The sequence below is a fragment of the Panthera uncia genome, chromosome D2, assembly GCF_023721935.1.
Source record: "Panthera uncia isolate 11264 chromosome D2, Puncia_PCG_1.0, whole genome shotgun sequence".
NCBI lineage: Eukaryota > Metazoa > Chordata > Mammalia > Carnivora > Felidae > Panthera > Panthera uncia.
The window spans coordinates 55,160,920-55,172,487 of NC_064818.1; the positions used below are offsets into that span (position 1 = coordinate 55,160,920).

The following is an 11,568-nucleotide window of genomic DNA, read 5'->3' on the forward strand; positions in this document are numbered from 1 at the left end:
CCATTTTGAGTGTCTCTAAGCCCCAGGCTTAGGGCCAAGGTCTGGGGTAAAGCAGTGTTAAAATAAAAAACAAATGGAGACCAGCTTTGAAAATTCCCTCAACAGACAAAAGCAGTTTGGTCATAAAAACAAAGCTTAATTTAGCTTATTTTGTGAGACTAACTTGACCTGGGTCATTGCGTGGTAATGCCTCTGAAAACTATAAGCAAAACTGAAGCTGCTTCCCAAGGTTGTTATGAGGTGACCGCTGACCAATTCCCTATCATGTAAGGAAATTCTAACATTATAACCAATCATTGTGAAGAATAAGCAGTGACCGCTTTCTCGCTGTATATGTGCTTTCTAACAATAGAACTCTGAGCCCCATTGCATGTTTTGGCTTGAGTGCTCCCAGTTTACAAACTGCCTTTTTTGGTGTGTGCACACTCAACTTCTACTAATGACTACTTTGGTGAGTCATCGGTATTGCTGCTGTTATTTCTGAACTTTTGACATTTCATGGTGTGAGAAGTTGAATTCAGAGAAGACGCCTGATGACTCGGAGACCGGTGAGCAAACAGGTGCCGGTGCCCACAGAGCCTGCCGAGCCCCCGGCTTTTTTGCGACCCCAGAATTTGAGGGTCAGTCTCTCTTGGATCCAAGCTCCACTTTCTTTGTGTTTGGAGCTCTCAGACTATATTGTGATTTTATTTGTGGAAGTGTCTTGGTAAGTCACCCTATTCTGTTTAAAAGGGTGGGGGCACGTGACTCTCTGTGTTTTGGAACTGCTGTTGAAAACTAGGACCCTTCATAGTTAAGACATTTTAGGAAACCTAAAGGTAAAGACGGGTTCCACGTGGTCTATGAACCAAAATCTTGTGACTTTTTGGAAAATGGGTGAACTTTTGGAACTGTAGTGGCCACTTTGGGGAAACTTTAACTTAGATAAGTTTATCTTAAAGGGCATCCTTAAAAGAGAGATTCCAAACGTCTCAGAAACAATGAAATGCATTCTTTGATTGGTTTGCAGAAGCTTCTAAAAGATTAACTGACTCCACAAACAGCTCTAAGTGGGTCTTGACAGCATGCAAGTAAAAAATCTTTAGTGAAAACTCTTTGGCCATTGGAATAAATAGCCTTAACTTAGTCCCTCTGCCAGAAATGTAATTTGAATACAATTACTCTTTTAAGTTTTTTATCTGAGACATGGTTAAAAAAATTTTTAAACAACAGCTATGAGATCTGTTTGTATGTTGATGTATGTCCATGTATATATATTATAGATATGTGATATTTTCCTACTTCTGGATGGTATTGCAAAAATTAATTTGTAAAGAGCTCCATTTAATTGACTTCAAGAAAATCAAGCATTTATATACATCAAACATAGTCTCAGAAATATAGAAAGTAACCTAAAAAAATTTTTTTTTCAGTTTATTTATTTTGAGAGAGGGAGAGAGAGAGAGAGAGAAGAAAGGAGGGGCAGAGAGAGGGAGAGAGAGAATCCCTAACAGGCTCCTCACTGTCAGCGCAGAGCCCAACACGGGGCTGGATCTCACAACCCGTGAGATCATGACCTGAGCTGAAATCAAGAGTCTGATACTTTGACTGAGCCACCCAAATACCCCAAACCTAAATGTTTTTTAAGTTCACACAATCTGGGATGTTTGATAAATAAAAGCTAGTTTGAATTTGTTGGTTTAATAAAAGCAGGCGTGTCTTCAAAATTTGTAAACAAGAAAGGGGCTCCTGGGTGGCTCAGTCGGTTGAACTTTAGACTTTGGCTCAGGTTGTGAACTTGCAGTTCCTGAGTTTGAGCCCCACATCAGGCTCCCTGCTGTCAGTGCAGAGGCCGCTTCAGAGCCCCTGTCCCCTGCCTCTCTCTGCCCCTCCCTCTTTGGTGCTCTGTCTCAAAAATAAATAAACACTAAAAAAATTCAATAAGAAAAATAACTTAAGGTGATGGTTAGCTGTTTAATATGTAATTAAAGAATAATTGTTGAAAACAAGTAATTTAAATGGCTGTAAATAAAATGAATGTTCATACTAAGTTAAACTAAATAATGAATATTCATTAAATATCTAAATTATTTCCAAAGATGATAAACATTAAATGCTAAATATAAGTTTATCTACTTTTAGCTTGAAAATTTCTTTTACAGAGAGACAAAAGCTATTGGGGCCCATTAATAAACATGTTTTGTGCCACATTGAAAAATTTACTCTGAAGAAAATATACTCCCACAGATTATGAAATGTATTTATAAATTTGCCAGTCCACAATTGCTTACTTCTTAGTGTTCACTAGGAACTAAGGGTTCTCATAATTAAGAGTTCTAATAATATAAGTAATTAAAACCACTAGAGATAAGGGTGAAAGAAAATGACTATATAGGCAAATAGGTAAGGAAAATAGAATATGTTTTGTTTATTTGTTTGTTTTGTTTTGGGTAAGGAAAGATATGGAGGACATAGGAATTTTTTTTTTTAAACAGAGTACTTTTGTCCTAAAGTAAAATGTTTGTTCTAGAATAAGAAGGGAAAAGACAAGGGAAAAGCTGAATGAATATAGAAAGTTATAGATGGTTTATGGAAAAAGAACATTGAGAAAGGAATTTTAGGTGTAGTCAAATAGGATTGGAAAAGATTTGAGTTAAAAAGAAAAGGAGAATTTTAATATCTAAAGTACACTGGTAGGGGCACCAGGGTGGCTCCGTCTCTTGATTTCGGCTCAGGTCATGATCTCCCGGTTGGTGAGTTTGAGCCCCGCATCAGGCTCCACCGTGCTGACAGTGTGGAGCCTGCTGGGAAATCCTCTTTCTCTCCCCCTCTCTCTCTGCCCCTCCATCCCTCCAAAATAAATAAATAAATAAACTGTAAAAAAAAAAAAAAAAGTACGCTGGTGAAAAATCAGAATTGATTTTCTCTTTGTTAAAATCACAAACTTTTCGATTGTCTGCTCTTAATAAAAAAAAATTGTAAGCGAAGTTTGTTCACCTTTAATGTCATCTGCCTAGAAAACAAAGACTATGTTTTGTCTTTATCAGGTTTTCGATTACTTAAGAAAAATTAGTCTTCTCTATCAAAAGAACTGTTTTTTACAACCATGTAACTTTTTGTGTATGTTAAATTGCATGGGAAGCATTGTCAAATAGGAAGTGATGCCAAACTTTCTTTAGATATATATTTGTATGAAAAAAAATTTTAACCGTTTTTAAAAATTTTATTTATGGGGGGAGGGGCAGAGAGAAAGGGAGAGAGAAAGCCCCAAGCAGGGTCTATGCTATCAGCATGGAACACAACGTGGGGCTCAATCCCATGACCCACGAGATCATGACCTACCTGAGCCAAAATCAAGAGTTGGATGCTTAACCAAATGAGCCACCCAGGCACCCCTATCTTAGTATGAAATTCTTAAAAATCTGACATATCCTAGTATAATGTTTTTAATCATAATTCCAGCTACTATCTTAAAATATTGTACATCACAAAAACAACCAAATTTAGTTGCCAATTACATCCTTTTGGTGTGTGTGTGTATATGTGAACTCTCATCAGATCTTTCACTACGGCCATTTTCAAGTCTTTTGCCATATACAGACAGCTTTTCTCTGAGGCTTTTGCAAAGTGTTCCTGCAAAAATGCTTCATGTTCAAAAAGATCCATGGAAAAGCCCCTGATGAATATTCTAAAAGGTAGGTTTTTGATAACTTTAAGATCATAACACTAAACTTGGTAAGAATTTCTAAAACTTTTATGGAAAACAGATTGATTCATAAAGCTGCTGACCCAAGATGAGGCAAAAATGAGAATTAATTGTATAACATTGAATAAACTGATGAACATGATTATAATTTTTATGACTTCATTCAAAACATTCTAGTTCTTTTTTCTTTTTAAATATAATTTATTGTCAAATTGGCTCACATACAGTGTGTAAAGCTCTTGGTTTTTGGAGTAGAGTCCTGTGGTGCATCGCTCATATACAACACCTAGTGCTCATCCCGACAAGTGCCCTCCTCAGGTATTATGCTAGTTCTTTAATATAGTGTTTTCCGATTTAAAGGACATTTTTCCTCCTCTCTTTCAGCTGTCTATACCTTACAGCAATTTGATAAAGTGTATTTTTGCAACGAAGGTTGAAACATTTCTGTTTTTCTCCTTCTCTGATCCCTCCAGAATTCTGAAACTCTTTTTAAATATTCTTTTTTTAATGACAGTATATGTATTTGCATAACTTCAGTAAGAATCTATTCTCCTTGTTACAAGACACAATTGGACAAGTCCTTGGCTTGGCTTTCAAGCCTTGCGAAGCTTTTGAAAGTCCAATCTGAGATTCTTTATGAAAAGTTCCAGCAAAGCAGATTTAAAAGAGCCTCTATGTTCAATCACTGTTCTTGCTGCACTTAAGTAAATAATCAGGCCAAATTTATTGAAACTAGAGTTCATTTGCAAACAAATTAGCCTTACTATGGCTATCATTGGTAGAAATGGGGATGATTATAGAGAGAAAAATTATGTTTCAGTAATGTGCCTTTGTGGATATCAGATTTGATTGCTGCTAATTGTCTTTGAGGTTTTGTTTTCTAGCTATAAGCTGGACAGGATTATGAATTCTTCCAGTTTCCTCTAATATTTGGCTAGAACTCTCCAAACAAACATTTCCAATCTTCTCCCATTCTTTGGACTTGGAATCACTATGAAACTAACATCGCATCTTTCCAAAGCCATGCAAGCTGAAGCTGGACAATTTGATGTAAACTTCAGGGAAACCACTGCAACAGCTCACGTGTGGACAATTTTCATGCCTGTGGCTGTGTGGCCACTCAGAAAGATCACCAGAGACATTCACACTGCAAACCAGAAAAATTTGTCGGATTGCCGCTGCCTGCCCTCGCTCCACCGGAAGATGCTTAGAACCTGACATCTAGACATCTTCTCAACTGGCTGTGATCCAAACTCAGAAGCTGAATTTATAATTTTCCCAAACTATTAACCTTTGTTTTTCTTATGTTTCTGTAGAAATGCCTCTCATTAAGTCACCTGATTGCTCACATCATGTAGAGGTCTAACTTAATTGGAAGGTCACCAACAATAGCACCTCCTGAAAGGAAACACCCTCATGTTCATGCTGTCCTGAGTAGCCATGAGGATGCGTGTTTACTAGCGTATCGTTTTGTGCTTATGTAAATAACTTAAAAACAATTATAACCTGTTTGCGTTATATAACTGGTTAAACCTTGGCTCTTTTGGGGAATCTCTACTCTGGGGAATTTCTCAATCCTTGGCTGTTATTCTTACAGTCATCATCTTAACCTCTCTGGCACGTGATATACTCGTGAGGGTTTTAGATGCCTGCCGGCAGCCACTCAAATGCCAAACGGTATCCATCAGATTCAGAGAACGGGACGAAATCAAAAATAACCACAAATAATGAAGACAGTGACTACATGGCCCTCTGTCCTGACAACTCAGTGGGAACACTGAAGGTGTAACTCTTCGATCTGGCTATATCAGCAGTGGTAAGCAAGAACAGCATTCCACGGGTTGGTCAGCTGCCTGAGAGCGTGACCAAAAGGGAAGAAATGTTAAAATAAAAATTGAATGCAGACCAGCTTTGAAAATTCCCTAAGCAGACAATACCAGTCATACAAACTGGGCTTAATTTAGTTTATTTTGCAAGACGAGCTTGACCTGGGTCATTTCTTGCTTATGCCTCTGAAAATTATAAGCAAAATTTAAACTGTTTCCCAAGGTTGATGTGAGGTAATAACCACTGACCAACTCCCTATCATGTAAGAAAATTCTAATATTATAATTAATCGCTGTGAAGAATAAGCAGTCACTGCTTTCTCACCATATATGCTGCTTTATAATGATATTCCCCTGAGCCCCATTCCACGTTTTGGTTTGAGCGCTCCCAGTTTGCAAAGTGACTTTTTGGTATGTGCACAACCAACTTTTACTAATCACTACTTTGGTGATTCGTTGGTTTTAATTCTATTTTTTTTTTTCCTCCTGAATTTTGACAACAGTGATGAAAAGCACCAGCTTTCTCTCACAGAGCTTCCAGTCCAGTGAGGTCCCCCAAACCTCTCTCTGCAAGGACTACTGCAGCTCCTAAGTGTTCTCTGCTCCATACGACCCTTGGCTTCCAGGAATGATTTCCAGAAGATTCCAGTTACGGTGCACTATCTGGGAGAAGTATCACATTGTCCTGTTATCGTCCATTTCGAACGATCAGTTTGTTGGCTGAAATAGCATCTCTCTTGGCAGAGATCACAGGATCAGAGACAGTGAGATGTGAGGCCAGCTCCCTCCAGAAGCTTGTGCTCAGTTCTGGAGGATCCCACCACGGGAAGACTGGGGGAGTTTTGCAATTTTTTTGGTTTCATTTTGTATTTATAATTTAAAAAATGTTGAATTGCGGTAAAATACACAAAGCATAAAGTTTAGCATATTAGCCATTTTAAGCATGTAGTTCAGTAGCAATATGGTACATTCCCACTGTGGTGTAACCAATCTCCAGAACTTTTTTGTCTTGCAAAACTGAACCTCTGTAAACATTAAACAACAACTTTCTATTCTCCCTCCCCACCCCACCCCCGCCCCACCTCAGCCCTGGCAACCACCATTCTACTTTGTTTCTATGAATCTGACTACTCATGTAAGGGAAATCGTACAGTATTTGTCCTTTCGGGATTGACTTATTTCACTTAGCATATGTCCTCAAGGGTCTCTCATGTAGCGTGTGTCAGATTTTCCTTCCTTTTTAAGGTTTGTTAACATTCCACTATAACATTATATATGTTTATATGAATATATAATATTCCATGTGTTTATACCACATTTGGTGTGCACTTGGTTGCTTCTACTTTTTGGTTATTGCGAATAATGCTGCCAGAAACATGGTGGGGAAGATCAGCTCTGATGGGAGCCTGAGTGTTCTGGAGTTTGGCAACATTCCCTTGAGGTGGGGCCCAAGCACAGCCCTAGTGGGCAAGCCCTGTGTTTGAAGGGGACCTTCAACATCGCGTGAGGCCTCAGAGCGCCCTCTTCTGGTGTAGGCTGAGCTAGAGGAAGGGATGGTTTCCTGGGCCTGAAGCAGTGTGTCCAGGTTGGAGGCAGAGAGGATCCAGGAGGAAGGGAAATGCCAAACTTTATCTTCCTCACAACAGCCTGGCCCTGGCCCTGATTTCACACTTTGTTGACCAATCTTTGGAACTCTTGTCGGGTCGTTCGAGATGACTTCCAAACTGTAACATTGAACTAGTTACTTTAGGAGAGATCTTTACTCATTCTCCTAGACCCACCTCCCTCCTCTTCGGAGCCTCCATCAAGGCACTCCCAGCAGCAGCTGGCCACCCCAGCCCTCTCCTCTGGCAGAGCATGGCCTCCCTCCTCTGCCATCGCCCAGCCACAGTTTCACTTTTGTTTGCCAGAGTTGCCTACGTCAGACTTGGTGATTTATCTGTTTATCTGTTATCTACATGAGACTGAGGTTTGGAGCCAACCATATGCCACGTGCTCGGTGCCCTTCCTGGCACTGAAGAGGCAGGTGTTCGATGTGGCTTTGTTGGAAGGTGGAAAAATAGTAGTTTTACGTACTGACGAAACTGGGGGTGGCTTGGTGGTGCCCAGCACGAGGAGACTGTTAGCTGGAGGCTGAGCCAAATAGAAGTAGAGTGTCTAGGGGACTTTGAAATGGCTGCCAAAGACAAGGGAATTGCTTGTTGGAACCAGGCGACCCAGGAGCAGGTTTCACGGTGCGGTAGATCAATACTGTTCTTTCTAAGGAAACAAACAGAATCAATGCCACCTGCCCCAGGTCTCTGAGCAGATCTGAAAGCCATGGAGCTCATGGATGGGGGCTTCATGCTGACTTTGCAGAATACAACCATGTGTACCCATTTGGGAGACTGGAAGACGCTTTATTGAATTTCATACTTGCATTTGTACTCGGGCCACCGAGGACCCAATACACGAGCATATAGCGACAGAGGAACATACAATTGAAGGGTCGAAAGAGCCCTTTGTTCTTATGGCTGGCATTCTTGCCGCCATTCCCTACTCCTCTACAGCAGACATTGCCCATTGACATCCACATGCTTGCTGAGCAGAGATGTAGACTCAGAATGTTCTCACTAGTGTTTCAGGCAGCCACAGCCAAACATTCATGGCTGGACTTAATGCAAAAGCTTTCCACCTCCCCTGATTTAATTCAGTCTAACATCATTCCAGTAGGTGTCCCTTCTACAGCTCTCTGGAAGCTGCTCTAGAGGCTTTGTGAGACTATTTGGGTGTTGAATAGCTTGAACTGTTAAACCTCCCATTCAATTAAAACACACTGTTCCTACTGCAGGAAAGGCCTTGGTTAGGTGTTGAGAAGGGGCTTCTTTAAGCAGGACAGAAATCTGCCTTCTTTTAATTCTTCCCATTGACCTTACGCCTGCCTTATGAAGAGCACGCAGTATGGTTCTGCCCTGTTACATGAGAGCCCTTTCACTACCTGCAGATGTCTGTGCCTTCTGTACCTCCTCCCTTCCTCCTTAGTGTTGTTTTTTTGTTTTGTTTTGTTGTTGTTGTTGTTGTTGTTGTTAGTTTGTTTTCCTCAGAGGAAATCTAAGTGCTTCTAGCTGTTTCTTACAGAATTTGGTTTTCAGACCGTTCACTCTCTGGTTAACCTCCTGTGGTCATGCCCTAATTTGTCTACTTTCCTCTCAAATTGTGGTGCCCAGAATACACACAGAATACAAGCCAACACAGAGGGACATTTAGGTAAAGGCTTGATCGATGAAAAGGAGTTCGCCAAGTTGACAAGGCACATCAAGGTGTCTCCAAGCACAACTTGTTTGGGGTGAATCATGCAGACTCTTCCATGGACCAACTCCTGTTAATTTTCAGGATTTAACAATTATTCTTACAATTATAAAAGTTCAGATTTCTGAAGATGCTTAAAAAGCATGATCACCCATCTGATGATTCAATTGCCAGGCTACACCATGCCCTACACACGGCGGAGGTCTTGAGTATCTTCTCTAAGAGAAAACTGTGATCTTTGAAGGCAGGCCATTCCATTTTTTTGACTCCTCTGTTCAAGAGTTCCTCCTTTCCAGTTGAAACCTGCCTCCTTGTCCTGTTAGTCATTTTTCAGAGTTATTGAGGGTTTCATTTGCTCAGCAATATTCTAGGCATTGTGTGCGCATGGGTGTACGTGTGCCAGTGGACCTGAGTGCTCCAGGGGTGGGGGGGCAGTCAAGGCCAAAGGACAAGGACAAGTAAACTTAGATTTTTCTCTCCAAGGAAACGCCACTCTTGTGGGGGTAGCGGAAGACACACACCCAGAAATCACAAAAACCAAGGCTAACAAGCATGGGCTAAATATTGTGGATGTACAAAGGAAATGTTACTTCCAACGAAGAGAGCAGAGATGCCTTGTTCTTGTGTCTACACAACAGCCAGAGTTATCTCTTCAAAAACCAAATCAGATGGCATTACTGTCCTGCTCAAAACCATCCATGGCTTCCTGTCATGCTCAGAAGTCAGGCTGAGGTCCTCACAGTGACCTGTAGGACCCGGCATGGCTGGGCACCAGGCCACCTTTCACTGCCCATGTGACCTCTTCCACTTTTCTGCTCTGGTCACACTGACCTCCTTGCTGTCCCTTAAACCCCCGGGTTCCTGTCTTAGGGGGCTCTCAGCTGTGTGCATTCCCTCAGGCCTCCCTGTGGCTTGTCTCCTCACTTCATTCAGTCTCTGTTCCATTGCCAGTTGTGCTGAGAGACTTAAAACACACCTCCCGCCATCCTTCCACCCTGCCTTATTTCCTGAATAACATTTATTACTACCCAAAATTATGTTTGTTTGTTTATTTATTTGTTAATGTTTATTTATTTATTTTGAGAGAGACAGAGACAGCATGAGTGGGGATGGGCAGAGAGAGAATCCCAAGCAGGCTCTGCGTTGTCAGCACAGAGCCTGACGCAGGGCTCAAACTCATGAACTGTGAGATCAGGACCTGAGCTGAAACCAAGAGTTGGTCCCTTACCTGACTGAGCCACCCAGGTGCCCCATGTTTATTTATTAATTAACAATCTCCTAGTGGAATAGAAGCTATAGGAAGACATGGGTCTGTTTTGTTCCTGTCTTTTCCCTAGTGCAACAAATAGGGCCTGACATGTAACAGGTAGCAAATAAATATTGGTGGAGTGAGCGAATGAGTTAACCTTCTTGATGACTTACTCTAAAAAACTAGCAGCAGTTGATATTAACATCCTGTGTACTTGATTACAGTTTCTAGAAACAAGTACAATCTCTTTGAAAATGAGCCCAAATAGTTTCTCATTTGAAATAGTGTGGTATGTCCTACTTTTAAGGATTTCTCAAAGATTATAACTGTGGCTCTGAGATCTGCAAATTCTTTCAGCTGTCTGGGAGATTTTCCACCTAGGCCTAGGCACCTAGGCAAATTGCATGCACAGAGAATTCACATCCAGCATGAGGGTTACATTCTCAAGTCAGCATAGAAAGCTAAAAGTGACATATCATTGGAAGTTTCCTTGAATATCCTTGGCATTGCAACAAATCACTGATTCTTTAGTTGTGCACCCAAGGAATTGGTTTGTCTGCATTAGGAGCCCTGCAGTATGAAAAAACATGGATCTCTGAATATCCAAATCACTCTCATCTGGTTTCATGCTTTTCCTATGGGAGGCGTTTGTGAGTGCTTGAGCCAGACTGTCTCTTTTTGAATCCCGGTTCCATCACTTACTTATTGCTATATGACTATAGGCAAGTTACTCAACCTGCATTAGTTTCTTCATCTGTAAAATGGCATAATAGGATATCCCATTTCATAGAATATGAAATTATAATGCTTATAACTTCATATAACCTCATAGGGTTGTACTGGGGACAAAGTTCATTAATGTATATAAGGTCCTTAGACCGGCAACTTGGCACACAGTAAGTATTCCGGTTAATATCAACAATTATTTTATTGTCTCCCATCTCATGTTCAAACTGGGACATGATCTCAGTGAGTGGAAAGGCAGGCAGAATGTGCTAGACTATTTGAATTGTAATTGCTTGCTCATTTTCTCTCTGTTTCTCTCTTTTCCCAAATGCCAATAGTTGAATTTGTGTGATGTGACCCTGCTGTAAATTGTTTAGGGGCTTTCCTTCTGTTTGGATTCTATACATTCTTGTATTGATTATCATATGATTTCTAGTTTGTTTGAATACCTTCATAAATACTGGAAAGGTGGGGAAAAAACTAACAAGGAATAGCTCAACTTCCTCGTCTCTGTTACCTATACATTCCATATTTTCCACTACCAGTGGGTTCAGCCTTTTCTTACTGTTCTCGTCCAAACAGAGCTATTGTGTCCTTTTGGCTCCTTTTAGCTTTTCCTGGACAACTGGCTCCTTCTCTAGCTTCAGCTTTTTGAACACTATTCTTACAGATTCATGTTCTTTCCTTTCTTTTAGCACTGAGAAAGTAAAAAAAAAGTGAGGAAGAAAGGCAACACTGCAGAAAATTCATGAAAAATAGCCAGCCAGTTTTTTTTTTTTTAATGTGAAGAACAG

General features: G+C 40.6%; 1 long non-coding RNA gene across 2 annotated transcripts; it reads left to right on the plus strand.

Annotated features, from left to right (window-relative positions):
• The first annotated feature begins 390 nt into the window (after nucleotides 1-390).
• Nucleotides 391-6,822, plus strand: LOC125932855 (uncharacterized). Of its 2 annotated transcripts, XR_007460767.1 has the most exons (4): nucleotides 391-706; nucleotides 3,538-3,674; nucleotides 4,570-5,501; nucleotides 6,015-6,822. It is a non-coding gene; the product is annotated as an uncharacterized LOC125932855 (long non-coding RNA). The 2 variants fall into 2 exon arrangements; XR_007460768.1 differs by lacking the exons at nucleotides 391-706; nucleotides 3,538-3,674 and adding an exon at nucleotides 3,934-4,003.
• Nucleotides 6,823-11,568: the final 4,746 nt, after the last annotated feature.